Source organism: Giraffa tippelskirchi, chromosome 2 (genome assembly GCF_054371585.1).
Source record: "Giraffa tippelskirchi isolate mGirTip1 chromosome 2, T2T-mGirTip1v1.2.pri, whole genome shotgun sequence".
NCBI classification, from domain to species: domain Eukaryota; kingdom Metazoa; phylum Chordata; class Mammalia; order Artiodactyla; family Giraffidae; genus Giraffa; species Giraffa tippelskirchi.
In genome coordinates this window covers 19,518,357-19,534,188 of record NC_137276.1, presented here as the reverse complement: position 1 = coordinate 19,534,188, position 15,832 = coordinate 19,518,357, and the positions used below count along the sequence as shown (strand labels likewise).

The 15,832-nt window shown below is 42.4% G+C and overlaps 1 protein-coding gene across 16 annotated transcripts in view; it reads left to right on the top strand.

The window, feature by feature from the left end:
• LOC145525995 (uncharacterized) overlaps nucleotides 1-15,832 on the top strand; it is a 548,630-nt gene that overhangs the window by 371,259 nt on the left and 161,539 nt on the right. For 10 of the 16 annotated variants that reach the window (XR_014068613.1, XR_014068612.1, XR_014068590.1 and 7 more), the window contains one exon: nucleotides 10,336-10,472. The gene's annotated coding sequence lies outside the window, so the exon portion shown is untranslated. Of the gene's footprint in view, nucleotides 1-10,335; nucleotides 10,473-12,004; nucleotides 12,300-12,496; nucleotides 12,787-13,032; nucleotides 14,086-14,723; nucleotides 14,767-15,832 lie in introns of those variants that run through there. The other 6 variants (XR_014068577.1, XR_014068608.1, XR_014068583.1 and 3 more) reach the window with 5 other exon arrangements.

Genomic DNA, 15,832 nt, shown 5'->3' with positions numbered 1-15,832 from the left:
CCCTGGGTTGGGAAGATCCCCTGGAGAAGGGAAAGGCTACCCACTCCAGTATTCTTGCCTGAAGAATTCCATGGACTGTATGGTCCATGGGGTTGCAAAGAGTCAGACATGACTGAGAGACTTTCACTTTCACTTCTTTTCTAAACATGCCTGTATTCCTACTCTCCAAGCCTTTGTCCCTTCCTTCCCTCTATAGTCCCATTGTCCGCCACTGCAATCTCTTATTCCCTCTCCTTTTGCTTGTCTAAGTCTTATTCATCTCATTTCCCTGATTACACTGGACACTAGGGAGGGTGGGGCTCTGAAGACTTGTGTCCCCTGCAGCGCTTGGCCAAGCGCCTGTCACCTGGTCAAGGGGTGACCAATGCATGTTTGTTGGTTTATAAACTAATGTCCACTTTTCACACAATTGCACTCATCTCACATGCTAGTAAGTTCAGTTCAGTTCAGTTGCTCAGTCATGTCTGACTCTTTGCGACCCCATGAATCGCAGCACGCCAGGCCTCCCTGTCCATCACCAACTCCTGGAGTCTACCCAAACCCATACCCATTGAGTCGGTGATGCCATCCAGCCGTCTCATCCTCTGTCGTCCCCTTCTCCTCCTGCCCCCAATCCTTCCAAGAATTAGGGTCTTTTCCAATGAGTCGACTCTTTTCATGAGGTGGCCAAAGTATTGGAGTTTCAACTTCAACATCAGTCCTTCCAATGAACACCCAGGACTGATCTCCTTTAGGATGGACTGGTAGGATCTCCTTGCAGTCCAAGGGACTCTCAAGAGTCTTCTCCAACACCACAGTTCAAAAGCATCAATTCTTCGGCACTCAGCTTTCTTCATAGTCCAACTCTCACATCCATACATGACTACTGGAAAAACCATAGCCTTGACTAGACGGACCTTTGTTGGCAAAGTAATGCCTCTGCTTTTTAATATGCTATCTAACTTTCCTTCCAAGGAGTAAGTGTCTTTTAATTTCATGGCTGCAATCACCATCTGCAGTGATTCTGGAGCCCCAAAAAATAGTCTGACACTGTTTCCACTGTTTGCCCATCTATTTCCCATGAAGTGATGGGAGCAGATGCCATGATCTTAGTTTTCTGAACGTTGAGCTTTAAGCCAACTTTTTGACTGTCCTCTTTCACTTTCATCAAGAGGCTCTGGATTCAAATGGGTATATCTTACCTTTTTTCCTTTGCTTTTCACTTCTCTTCTTTTCACAGCTATTTGTAAAGCCTCCTCAGACAGCCATTTTGCTTTTTTGCATTTCTTTTCCGTGGGGATGGTATTAATCCCTGTCTCCTGTACAATGTCACAAACCTCCGTACATAGTTCATCAGGCACTCTGTCTTTCAGATATAGTCCCTTAAATCTTTTTCTCACTTCCACTGTATAATCATAAGGGATTTGATTTAGGTCATACCTGAATGGTCTAGTGGTTTTCCCTACTTTCTTCATTTTAAGTCTGAATTTGGCAATAAGGAGTTCATGATCTGAGCCACAGTCCACTCCTGGTCTTGTTTTTGCTGAGTGTACAGAGCTTCTCTATCTTTGGCTGCAAAGAATATAATCAGTCTGATTTTGGTGTTGACCATCTGGTGATGTCCATGTGTAGAGTCTTCTCTTGTGTTGTTGGAAGAGGGTGTTTGCTATGACCAGTGCGTTTTCTTGGCAAAACTCTATTAGCCTTTGCCCTGCTTCATTCTGTACTCCAAGGCCAAATTTGCCTGTTGCTCCAGGTGTTTCCTGACTTCCCACCCTTGCATTCCAGTCCCCTATAATGAAAAGGACATCTTTTTTGGGTGTTAGTTCTAGAAGGTCTTGTAGGTCTTCATAGAACCATTCAACTTCAGCTTCTTCAGCGTTACTGGTCAGGGCATAGACTTGGATTACCATGATATTGAATGGCTTGCCTTGGAAACGAACAGAGATCATTCTGTCATTTTTGAGATTGCATCCAAGTACTGCATTTCAGACTCTTTCATTGACCATGATGGCTACTCCATTTCTTCTAAGGGATTCCTGGCCACAGTAGTAGATATAATGGTCATCTGAGTTAAATTCACCCATTCCAGTTCATCTTAGTTCGTTGATTCCTAGAATGTCGACGTTCACTCTTGCCATCTCCTGTTTGACCACTTCCAATTTGCCTTGACTCATGGACCTAACATTCCAGGTTCCTATGCAATATTGCTCTTTACAGCGTCGGACCTTGTTCTATCTCCAGTCACATCCACAGCTGGGTATTGGTTTTGCTTTGGTTCTATCCCATCATTCTTTCTGAAGTTATTACTCCACTGATCTCCAGTAGCATATTGGGCACCTACTGACGTCGGGAGTTCATCTTTCAGTGTCCTGTATTTTTGCCTTTTCATACTGTCCATAGGAGAACCCCATGAACACGCTAGTAAAGTAATGCTTAAAATTCTCCAAGCCAGGCTTCAGCAATATGTGAACCGTGAACTTCCAGATGTACAAGCTGGTTTTAGAAAAGGCAGAGGAACCAGAGATCAAATTGCCAACATCTGCTGGATCATCGAAAAAGCAAGAGAATACCAGAAAAACATCTATTTCTGCTTTATTGACTGTGCCAAAGCCTTTGACTTGTGGATCACAATAAACTGTGGAAAATTCTGAAAGAGATGGGAATACCAGACCACCTGACCTGCCTCTTGAGAAACCTGTATGCAGGTCAGGAAGCAAAAGTTAGAACTGGACATGGAACGACAGACTGGTTCCAAATAGGAAAAGGAGTACGTCAAGGCTGTATATTGTCACCCTGCTTATCTAACTTATATGCAGAGTACATCATGAGAAACGCTGGGCAGGAGGAAGCACAAGCTGGTATCAAGATTGCCAGGTTAAATATCAATAACCTCAGATATGAAGATGACACCACCCTTATGACAGAAAGTGAAGAAGAACTAAAGAGCCTCTTGATGAAAGTGAAAATGGAGCGTGAAAAAGTTGGCTTAAAGCTCAACATTCAGAAAACTAAGATCATGGCATCTGGTCCCCATCACTTCATGGGAAATGGATGGGGAAACAGTGGAAGCAGTGGCTGACTTTATTTTTCTGGGCTCCAAAATCACTGCAGATGGTGCTTGCAGCAATGAAATTAAAAGACACTTACTGCTTGGAAGGAAAGTTATGACCAACCTAGATAGCATATTAAAAAGCAGAGACATTACTTTGCCAACAAAGGTCCGTCTAGTCAAGGCTATGGTTTTTCCAGTGGTCGTGTATGGATGTGAGAGTTGGACTATGAAGAAAGCTGAGTGCCGAAGAATTGATGCTTTTGAACTGTGGTGTTGGAGAAGACTCTTGAGAGTCCCTTGGACTGCAAAAAGATCCAACCAGTCTATCCTAAAGGAGTTCAGTCCTGGATGTTCATTGGAAAGAGTGATGTTGAAGCTGAAACTCCAATACTTTGGCCACCTGATGTGAAGAGCTGACTCATTGGAAAAGACCCTGATGCTGGGAAAGATTGAGGGCAGGAGGAGAAGGGGACGACAGAGGATGAGATGGTTGGATGGCATCACTGACTCGATGGACATGGGTTTGGGTGGACTCCGGAAGTTGGTGATGGACAGGGAGGCCTGGCGTGCTGCGATTCATGGGGTCGCAAAGAGTCAGACACGACTGAGCGACTGAACTGACTTTTCACTTTAGTTAAGAATTTACATAGGTAACTCTATCAAATGATCAGAAAGCACACTTTTCCTGCAGGTATTTGTTGCCTAAGAGACAAACTCGCCACGGTGGCAAGATCTCATGTCAAAGTATAAAGTACTAAAATTATACTTGCTGTATATTCACTTTCACAATTGTTGTTGAGTTGTTTGAATATTTCCTCAAGGATCACACTTAAAAGGGGCAGGGCATATCATTCAGAGGAATCAGACTTTCTTTTTAGTTCTTGTAAAATAGCTCAAGGAGTTTTTGTTGGCATTACCAGAAGAAATTCTGACACTGCAGGGTCATGCTCTTGTACTCACTGGAATGTTTTAGAATGTTCTTTTTGGAAGAGCTTGTATTTCACTGTTTCCTTTGTGTAAATATAACACTTAATTATCAACACAAAGAAACTATTCTCTGAGAACCAAATTGCTTATTAAAAGATTTGAAATGGCCTTGAGTTTCCAAAGGAAACAGAAGAAATTGAAGACATGTATCTTTAAACAGTAATTACACAGTTGAAAATTATATACTGGACATAATTTTGCAGATTCAATTTACTTTTTGTTAGAGGAAGGATCGAAGTTTAATCTTATAAATTTGAAAGTGTCTGGATGTGTTTTTTTTTCAAAACTTGACTTAAAATGTGATACTTCAAATTTGAGAGTTGTGTTCCTTATTCCACAGCTCAACCGGCAGTTCTTTGGAGAGAGAAGCTCACTTTTATGGTGGCAGTCTCATAAAAGTTTAAGAGCAAACAATCCTTTTATTTTACTTTTGTCTTGCCATCCATTACAATTGGATCCCTGTGGAATGCCGATTATTCAATTTTCAGAATCATGCTTATTATATTTTCCATCTCATTCCAGAGTTCATTGAATCTGAGGCCCAACCATAATACACAGAAGCAATTGGTATTGTTTTCTCCCATTAATGCAAGCATATGTTATTTTCCTCTGTTCCAGTTCTTAAAATAAAATTTACATTAATAAGATCTCCAAAGCTGAATCCAGAATGACTGACAGGGTCTGAATCCCATTTAGAGGGATGATAATTCTTTGGAACAGGCTTAGGGAAGAAGAGTTTAAGGTCATCCTGGTCTTTGTCCCTCTAGGGCACAACAACCCGGTCAAACAGCCTTGCAAGGATCCTTTAATACCAAATCCTTCCTCAAAGGAGGCAGGTAGCCACAGGCTCCCTGGTCCCAGAAATCTTGATTACAGAATCTGTAGTAATCATCAGCCACAGAAGATCTAACTAACTGGGGCCTTCTATGATCTGGAGTCTCCTCCATCTCCTACACCGTTCCCATCTCTATCCAGCCACATATACTTGCATACATGCTCTATTTCAAGATAAAGAGGTAAAACAAAGCAAATCAAACAAAACAAACAAACAAAAAACAAGAAAACCCCATATAATAAAAAAATGAATTTTTGTTACACTGAATTAAACACATTTTGTGTAACTGACACATTTTTCAATTATGTATGGCAGGACTGACTATTCGACTGATAGCAAAAAGGTATTACAGATTATTGGTTAAGAATATAGGCTTTAGCACCATTTACAATAGCCAGGATAATGGAAGCAACCTAGCTGTCCATCTGTAGACAGATGAATGCATAAATACATTGTACATATATACAATGGAATATTACTCAATCATAAAAAGGAACGAATTTGAGTTGATTTTAGTGAGGTGGATAATCCTACTGCTGCTGCTGCTGCTGCTGCTATGTCGCTTCAGTCGTGCCGGACTCTGTGCGACCCCGTAGATGGCAGCCCACTAGGCTCCACCATCCCTGGGATTCTCCAGGCGAGAACACTGGAGTGGGTTGCCATTTCCTTCTCCAATGCACAAAAGTGAAAAGTGAAAGTGAAGTCGCTCAGTCGTGTCCGACTCCTAACAACCCCATGGACTGCAGCCTACCAGGTTCCTCCGTCCATGGGATTTTCCAGGCAAGAGTACTGGAGTGGGGCACCATTGCTTTCTCCGAATCCTACTGCAGAGTGTAGTAAATCAGAAAGAGAAAAATAAGTATCATATATTAACATATACGTATGAAATCCAGAAAAACAGTACTGATGAACCTATTTGCAGGGCAGGAATAGAGACACAGACATAGAGAACAGACTGTGGACACAGTGGGGGAAGGAGAGGGTGGGATGAATTGAGAGAGTAGCACTAACGTATAGACACTACCATGTGTAAAATTAGATAGCTAGCGAGAAGCTGTTATATAAAACAGGGAGCTGTTTTATATAACACTCACTGGGTGCTCTGTGATGACCTAGAGATAGGGGGTATGGGAAGGAGGCTCAAGGAAGGGAAATATGCACACTTATAGCTGATTCACATTGCTGTACAGCAGAAACTAACACAATGTAAAGCAATTACCCTTCAACTAAAATCTTTTAGAAGAGAATGTGGGCTTTACAATTGGACAAACCTGGTTTTTAAACGAGGGCCTGCCTCTAATTAGGTCAGTGGTCTTTTGAACTAAGAAGACGTAGACTCTGCATTTAAAGACTGAAGCTGATTGCACATTTCTGCCATTGCTGTTTTAAACATCATTATTTTAAAAAGAATTTATAGCTTTTCAAAATTATTTCTTAAAATGGTAATTAATTACCTTTAATGAACTCTATGCAACTATTATTTTCATTTTTGTCTCCTCTTCCAATTTGTATTCATCTACACAGTCATACTGATATGGTTGCAATCACAATTCCCATATTATTTTCTCACTTATACTTTAGTTTAAACATCTTCCATGTATCCAAATCTTTCTAATTATCATTTCAATGAATGCATTATCTTTCATCATAGTCCATACACCATAATTTACTTAACAATTTCCAGAGTGCTGCACATAGAGATTGCTTCCAATTTCTTCTTGCTGGTATTGATAATGTTGTTAATTAACATGCTTATGCATACTGTTTTTTTCCCCTCTAATGAGTTATTGACTCTTACGGGAGGAAAAGAAGCTGTCATATATTTTGAAACTGACTGCTGGAGTCCATGAAACAATATTTGCATCCTTTGAAATATGGCTATGTGTAAGCTGCAGAGTTCTCTCCGGTTTCCAGCTAGAAAGGAAGGCTTGCAACCCAGTTCTTATCTGCTGTCCCTTTTGGAGAGACCTGTGAAAACTGTCCAGGGGCACTTGTTGCTGTTCAGTTGCTAAGTCGTGTCTGACTCTTTATGACCCCATGAACTGCAGCACCAGGCTTCCTTATCCTTCACTATCTCCTGCAGTTTGCTCAAAATGTCCATTGAGTCAGTGATGCCATCCAACCATCTCATCCTCAGTGCACAGTGGCACTTGGGCAAGCCCATATATTAGCGTTCCTCTTTATTTTCTTTTAAACATTGTGTTACAGGAGTTTGAGGGCAAAGTAGCTAGCTTTTATATAATTAGGTCCTTATAATGCCAGGTCCTGGAGAAGGAAATGGCAACCCACTCCAGCGTTCTTGCCTGGAGAATCCCAGGGACGGGGGAGCCTGGTGGGCTTCCGTCGATAGGGTAGCACAGAGTCGGACATGACTGAAGTGACTTAGCAGCAGCAGCAGCAGCAATGCCAGATCCTGGAGGCAAGATAGAGTGACCCCCCCCATTTCCCACATCAATCCTTTACAGACTGGTGTTTTCCTATAATAGTGCTGCTTGAATAACCACCCATTCAATTTAAAACTCAATTGCAAAGCAAAGAGAACGCCATTTCTGTTTAAATGCAGAACATCAGGCAGCAAATACCACACTCCAAATCAGAAAGGACTATGAATAACAGTGGAAACAGTGTCAGACTTTATTTTTTTGGGCTCCAAAATCACTGCAGATGGTGATTGCAGCCATGAAATTAAAAGACGCTTAATCCTTGGAAGGAAAGTTATGACCAACCTAGATAGCATATTAAAAAGAAGAGACATTACTTTGCCAACAAAGGTCCGTCTAGCCAAGGCTATGGTTTTTCCAGTAGTCATGTATGGATGTGAGAGTTGGACTGGGAAGAAAGCTGAGTGCCGAAGAATTGATGCTTTTGAACTGTGGTGTTGGAGAAGACTCTTGAGAGTCCCTTGGACTGCAAAAAGATACAACCAGTCCATCCTAAAGGAGATCAGTCCTGGGTGTTCATTGGAAGGACCAATGTTGAAGCTGAAACTCCAGTACTTTGGCCACCTCATGCGAAGAGTTGACTCATTGGAAAAGACCCTAATGCTGCGAAGGAGTGGGGGCAGGAGGAGAAGGGGACGACAGAGGATGAGATGGCTGGATGGCATCACTGACTCTAGGGACATGGGTTTGGGTAGACTCCGGGAGTTGGTGATGGACAGGGAGGCCTGGCGTGCTGCGATTCATGGGGTCACAGAGAGTCGGACACGACTGAGCGCCTGAACTGAACTGAACTGATGAACAATTTCAACTGCATTTAGAAACATCATTTTCAACACTGTGGTAAGCGTTGCCAATTTCAGGCCCAGGGTAGATAAGTCCTTAAAGTCTGTATTGTTTTAAACTAAACTTCATAAAGAGTTCAAGGATTTTCATCTTTTATGAGGGTTATTACAAATGCAAAAAAATTCAATTTAAATTAAATTTCAGCCACACCTGCAATAATGCTTTAAAAGGGAAGATGGAGTCTGATGCTATTTACCAAAGACATCACCAGGCTTGGGCAGCTGAGCAAGTGTAGCCTGAAAATGTCTCACAAAACACAGTTTAGGTCATTTTTATTCATTGTGCTATGCAGAGTCACAGACCTCAGAAAAACACACTAATAAAACATCATCCTCTGCTTAATAGTCTCCCCTCATTCAGCACCATAATGATAAATGAAATGCCATTAGCATAAGGCAAGTCCATTTCTTGTAGTCTGTGGAGCCCAGGACTGTGACAGAATTGGAATGCAGAGAATTGATTGTTCACAGTTCAAAGAAAAAATGTACTGTGTTTCCTAACTCCATGCCGAAGCCTACATTGAAGTCCGAGCTCTGAGAAGGCTCGAGATGCCCAGGCTGTGAACACGGAGAGCTCAGACTGAGGTACATGGACTGGAATGTTGCTTCAGAAGATGTTTTTCAAAAGTAGCGTTTGAGAAAGACCAGAAAAGCAGAAAGTTGGATGTTTCCAACAGCCTCTCCCTTGCTCTGCAAGGATCCCTTATTCAGTTATTGTAAAAACATCTTTCTGTTACGTTCCATTCTTACCATGGGCCATGTACTCTGCTGAGCCCTGGCAATACAGTTAGATAAAAGATAGACAAGATTCTGCTCTCCTGGAGCTTACATCCTAATGAGAAAGACATTAGGATAAACAAGTTTAAAATGACAGTTTTAAAACACTTTTCACTGCCTGGAATTATTTAGCAACATAAGGGATGGGTAGGTTTATGAGATTTGGCAAATAAAAATATAGGATACCAGTCAAATTTGAATTTCAGATAAACAAATTTTTTTTTTGGTATAAGTATATCCCAAATGTTGCATGGGATATACTTACACTAAACATGATTCATTATTTATCTGAAATTTAAATTTAACTAAGCATCTTGTATTTTATCTGACAACCCATGGAGTGGGTAGTGAGTGAGTGCAACATGAAATAGGATGGTCTGGGAAAGTCTGTCTTCCAAGATCTTTTCAAGTTGGGAGCAACTTGCATTTTAAATGTTTATGTGATAATAACAAATAGCAAACCAGATATAGAACTTGTTTGTGTCAGGCACTGCTCTAGGTACTTTACATATTATTACCTTAGCTAATTTTCACAACACCATTTAACAAATAAGAAAACTGAGGAACAGACAGGGTAACCAACTCACCCAAAATCACTTTAGTAAGTCCACCATTGAAAGCATGTCTTTCTTTCTTTTTGTGACAATTTATCTATAATGCTAATCTCTCTGAAAAATTTTTTAGTATAGTTGATTATAGTATTATGTAAGTTTCAAGTATGCAACATAGTGATTCACGACTTTTAAACTTTGTATATCAGTTCAGTTTAGTTCAGTCGCTCAGTTGTGTCCAACTCTTTGTGACCCCATGAATCGCAGCACACCACGCCTCTCTGTCCATCACCAACTCCCTGTGTTCAATTCTTTACGACACTATGGACTACCTTTGACTTCAATAAAAGTAGGACCCCAGGTCCACAGTTTTTCTCTATCTACAACCTCATTGTGTGGCCCTGGGCATGTCATGTACCCTCCAGGACTAGAAAACCTTATCTTTTCAAAGTTTCCTGATGGTTGTTGCTGCGCTGTATCTTGCAATCATAATAAGATCCCCAAAGGCTGGTCTAGCCACAATGTTGGCTCTGGCTGGAAAAAGGTCTTTAGGGGCTCCCTCAAGTAGTATGGAGCCCTGGTGAGCACCCACAGGCATTTCTAGCTGATTGCATCACTATCAATAGGCTGTTGCTGTTCAATTGCTAAGTCGTGTCTGACTCTTTGGAGCTCCATGGGCTGCAGCATGTCAGGCTCCTCTGTTCCTCTCCACTATCTCCCAGAGTTTGCTCAAGTTCATGTCCATTGAGTCGGTGATGCTACCTAACCATCTCATCCTCTGCCTGCCTGTTCTCTGCATCCTGTGGGTTGAACTGCAATGTTCAGTATACTTTAAGAATCACAGTAACAATTGCTTTCTCTTGCACAGATCCTGTTCTATCAACTACAAAAGCTCTGGGGTGAGCAGGTTGGGGTGCTGAGCCCACAACCACATGAGATGAAGATTCTGAGGGACAGGACTTGCTCAGGACCCTTAAGCAAGCAAACCACAGACAAGGCTCAAAGGTAAGTGCTCTGACTCCCAGTTCAGTGCTATTCATTTCTACTTCAAAAAGGTGAGTACAGTTTGTATACAGGTGCCGATTGTCTCAAATCACACACTCAGTCTGTGCTACAGAAACACCGGGCACTCCTCACAGGCATGTTCATCTTCCCCTTTTGAGTTCTCTGTGCAAAGGGCACCAGGCTCTCACCCCAAATCAGTCCTCCGTTTCCAGCTCCCAGCCCCACTCTTGGACTTTGAAGCTGTTTTGGTGCCTCCATTCCAGACAGCTTGGTCAACCAGTCCCGGGTGGCAATCTTAGTTGAATCTTCCTCCTGGAGAGAAATTCTCCACCCATGTTCTAATCTACAGTGCATCAGACACCACTTTTCTGCAGGGATGGTGGACAGAAATGCCAGATGCTTGATGAGTGGTGTGGGCATCTCTTATAAAAGATAAAGGATGCTGGCTGGATCTGCTTTGAGTAGGTGTTTCCTATTGATTTAGAAGAGGCTTCCCAGGTGGCTCAGTGGTAAAAAATCCACCTGCCAATGCAGGAGATGCAAGTCCAATCCCTGGCTCAGGAAGATCCCCTGGAGGAGGAAATGGGAACCCACTCCAGTACTCTTGCCTGGAGAAACTCATGGACAGGGAAGCCTGGCAGGCTGCATGGGGTTGCAAGTGTTGGACACGACTGAACAACTAAGCACGCATGAGTGTTAGTTTAGAAAAGCAGCAATGAGGGGGGACTTCCCTGGTAGTCCAGTGGCTTAGACTCTGCACTCCTAATACAAAGTCTAGGGTTCGATCCCTAGTCAGGGAACTAGACCCCACGTGCTGCAACTGAGCTCATATGCTGTAACTAAAGACCTCACATGCTGCAAAAAAAGATTGAGATCCCACGTGCTGCAACTAAGACCTGGCACAGCCTAAATAAATAAATACTTTTTTTAAAAAGGAAGAGGAAAAAAAAAAGCAGCAGGGGCTGAAAATGCAAACACTTGGGGTGTGAGCAATAAACCATTGAAGGAAAAAGGAGGCTAAGGCTTGAGGTCATGTTCAGGCATATATTAACGTGAAATGTCAAGTAGACTGCATTTACTGCTGAGAGCAGAGGGAGGGAAAAAGCAATGAATCATAAGACTATGAGGGTAGAAAAAGCATTCGCTTTAGAGGAGCAGAGACTAAGGTTTCAGTTGTGGCTCTGTGGCATATTGGATATCATACAAGTCACCTGAAAAAAAACAATTCGGAAGAACTGATGTTAAAGCTGATGCTCCAGTACTTTGGTCACCTGATGCAAAGAGCTGACTCATTGGAAAAGACCCTGATGCTGGGAAGGATTGAGGGCAGGAGGAGAAGGGGACGACAGAGAATGAGATGGTTGGATGGCATCACCGACTCAATGAACATGAGTTTGAGCAAACTCTGGGAGATAATGAAGGCAAGCCTGGAGTGCTACAGTCTGTGGGGTCACAAAGAGTCGGAAACGACTGAGCAACTGAACAACAACAACAAGTCACCTGACCTTTCTTGATTTCTTCTTGTTTTACAGATAATTGTTATGAATATTCATTCACTCAGCAAACACATTGAGTGTCCGTAATGTGCCAAACTCTGCTCAAAGAAGTGAAATACAAAGAGAAGATACCTCCTTCAGAGAGCTTCTATTCTAGGCAGGAGAGACAGACTAAAGAAACACAGGAAATTATCAGACATTGATGGGATACTAAAGTTAAAAAGCTGATGTGATAAGAACAGCTGAGAGAAGCTTGGGTTATATTGGTCAAGAAAGGCTTTTCTGAAGAGCTGACATTAAGAAAGCTTCTAGTCATGCTGAGAGCTATGGAGTAGGTGCTAGGCAGAGTCAACAGCTAATGCAAAAGCCCTGGGGCTTCAGAAGGGGGTGGGGGGCAGGGGTGGCACAAGCAGGGCATTGGGGCATGAGGTCAGAGTAAGCGGTTTGGACTAGATTCTAAGCGTGAGGGGAGCTGTTGGAGTGTCTTGACTAGGAGAGTAACCTGATCTGATTTGCATTTTTAAAAAGATCTCTCTGGCCACTGTGTGGAGAACAGATCAGAAGAAGCAGAGAGCCAGGCTGGGAGGTGACTGCATGGTGACTTGGTTGTGGTTGTGAAGACAGATGGACAGATCGCGTTTTGAAGGTCAAGTCCCCAGGACATGCTGATGGATTGCATGTGATGGCTGAAGGCAGAGAAACCAAGGATGGAATCTGAGGTTTCTTTTCAGCTTAAACAATCAGCAGTTGATGATGCCATGTGTTGAGGAGGAACCAAAATAATGTATGTAAAAGCAGTCCTGAGAGTGTGTGACATAGTAAGTGCCTCAGTTAGTATGGATGTGCATGCACTGAATGAGTGGGGTGAGTATTGGGGTAGGGAGGAGACTAGACAAACCTGAAAGGAAAAGGTACCCAGGTGCGTGAAAATACATGTAGAGATGTCGCCTTCGGCTAGCTGAACACATCCACTTATTTCTGCAGCCTGGCTTGATTCCCTACAGCACAGGACATTGGGCAAATTCTATGGGGAATCGGGAGATGCCCTAATCAGTGAAAAGCAGGATAGGCCAGGGGGATTTCTGGAGCTAAGCATCCAGCAGAACATAGCTATGGACATAAATAATGTCAGGTGGAGGTTTTTCCAGTACAAAGTGACATCTGCACCTCTATGGCCAACTCCACACCCTTTTAGTAGGGACAGAAAAATGCTCAGTTCCAAATGGAAGAGAGCTGTCACATGACTCTGGCTCATAGTTCTAGGTCCTTTTTTCATCTTTACCCTGCTTTGAGGTCCAGTAGAGCTGTCAGTGGGGGCAGATTAGAATCAGGGGCTGGACTCATCTGGAGAGACTGACTTTCCAGTCCTAGCTCAGCTCTGTGCTGGGCAAAGTACTAGATGTTTATGTCTTTTCTCATGTTTAATCTTCACTACAACACTGTGAGATTGTTATTCCCATTTTATTAATAAGCACTGTAAGCCTCAGAGAGGTCAACTCATTTATCCAAGGTCACACAGCTTGAGTGCATGGTTTCTGCTCTCATGGAGTTTACAGCAGATCATCTTGTCTCATTCCTTATTGAATCCCCACTGGCTTGCACACAGCAGGGGCTCAGTGAACATTTGTTGATTGGATAAATAGTGGCCCCAAAGCTGGTGTTTAATCACAAATCCATAGTGTTCCCTTTGAAGTGTAGATCGAAAAGCTGCCTCACCCCAAGTTCCTCTCTATGGTAGTGAGATAAAATCTGCTCTCTAGAAATCCAATGCACAAGTCTTAGGAAACTTTGGAAGGACAGCCTGCCTTGGGGCTCATTCTCACTGGCCCCACCAGGTGAGTCACTCCTGGGTGTTGACGTCCTATGAGAAAGGCAGGCTGGACTCCCTAGTTCCCTGAACTCACCAGGGGATTGGCACCTGCAGTCCTGGTGTTTGTATTTGGATTACATTTGATGGCACGCTGAATTGGTGACTAATTACAGCATGTCCAAATAAGGTACTTTAATTATAGCTTCTTTAATTCCAAGGAGAGCTCTGCTTGGAAAACAGAGGGACAAATTGGATACAGATCTGCTTGCTCTGATACCTAAGCATGGCTTGGAAAATGAATTACCAGGCAAGTCAGTGGTTCATTCCATTAGCTCCCCATAATATGTTGCTTTGTAAGTGCCTGCTGGGGAAGCCTCTCAGGGAGGGGCTTTGCGATCTTCGCATTCTGATTACTAAAGCTGGTGGCCTGGCCGACCCTGGGGACACATGTGGGTGTTCCAGGAGGCTGACTTCTGGCCTGGGTTCAGCCTCCTGTTTCTTCTCTCTGGGAACATTTACCCAGCTGTCATGGACATTTTAGGAGGACTTTTTGCTCAGTCAGCATGAAAAGGAGGACTCTGATGTTTTCTGTTAGAAATCATTTACTGATCTCCATTACCTCTTGAACTGTATAAATTCAATTCAGAGCTTTTTAAAAATTCATTTTAAAAAAATTTAATTGGAGGATAATTGCTTTACAATATTGCACTAGTTTATGCCCAACATGAATTAGCCATAGGTATACATATGTCCCCTCCCTCTTGAACCTCCCTCCCCCCTCCACCCCATCCCACCCCTCTAGGTTGTCACAGAGCACCAGGTTTGAGCTCCCTACATCATATAGCAAATTCCCACTGGTTATCTAGTTTACATATGATAGTGTATATATGTGATGTTACTTTTTCAATTTGTCTCTCCCTCTCCTTCCCCTATTGTGTCTTAAAGTCTGTTCTCTATGCTAGACTACAGATGCTATAAGGAAAACCAGGTCAGTTTGATGGTTAAAGGTAAATGTTGGTAAATATATTATTTAAATCACTTTTAATTCTTCCTACAAGATGAATTTGGAAAGGCCAATATTTTAGTCACTTCTTTTTTCTTTCTTCCATAGTAGCCTTAGGATCTAAAATCAGTTAATTTTCCATTTTCATTGAAGACAAAAAGTCATTCCATAGCCCCAGCCCCTTCTTGTCCCATGCTCTTTCCTCCAAAGTAGAATTATTTGGAGTTCTCTTGGGTCTTTTCTACCTGTCACTATGACTGTGATGCCAATGATGAGAAAACCTAGATATGTACCACAGCTGCAATGTCAGACAAGTTCATGTAAGTGATCTCACTCACTCCTCATAGGCAGCTCTAAAAGGCACACAGGGCAGTTATTGATACTCTTCTATGGCACCTGAGCTCAGAGAGGTGAAATCACAGCCATATCATCTAGTTTAAGACAGGGTTTGCAAGATCTGATGGCATCCCCAGATTTTTTACTGTCCAGAAAGTTCCAAAAAGCTGAACTTGAATTTACTGCACTCTAGCAACTATTTACATAGTATTTACATTATATTTACAATTATTTACATGCATTTACATTGTATTAGGTATATAAGTAATCAAGAGATAAAGTATATTGTAGGTTATATGCAAATGCTAGACCATTTTATATAAGGGACTTGAACATCTGCAGATTTTGGTGTCTGGGGTGGGTCCTGGGACCTGTCCCCATGGCTATCGAGGAAAGACGGTATAATGATTAAAATACAGATTCATTTGAAAACAGGCCTGAATTCAGAGTTCCTTTTGTTGTTATGTGTTTTTCAAGTAATAGACTCTGAAACCCCAACTATCTCATGAGGGGATGGTTGAAAATTTTGACATTAAAAATGAGGCCCTCTCACTAAAAAAGACTGAGAACCACTGCCCCAGGGCAGTTCTTTTTCAGGAGAAGGATCTAGCTGGGGAGCTGTTAGCTTCTGGGAGGATCACAGGGGCCTTCGAGAAGCTGAGGAAATATAGTTATTCTCTCCACACACAAGAAGGCTATATGCACACACCCACGC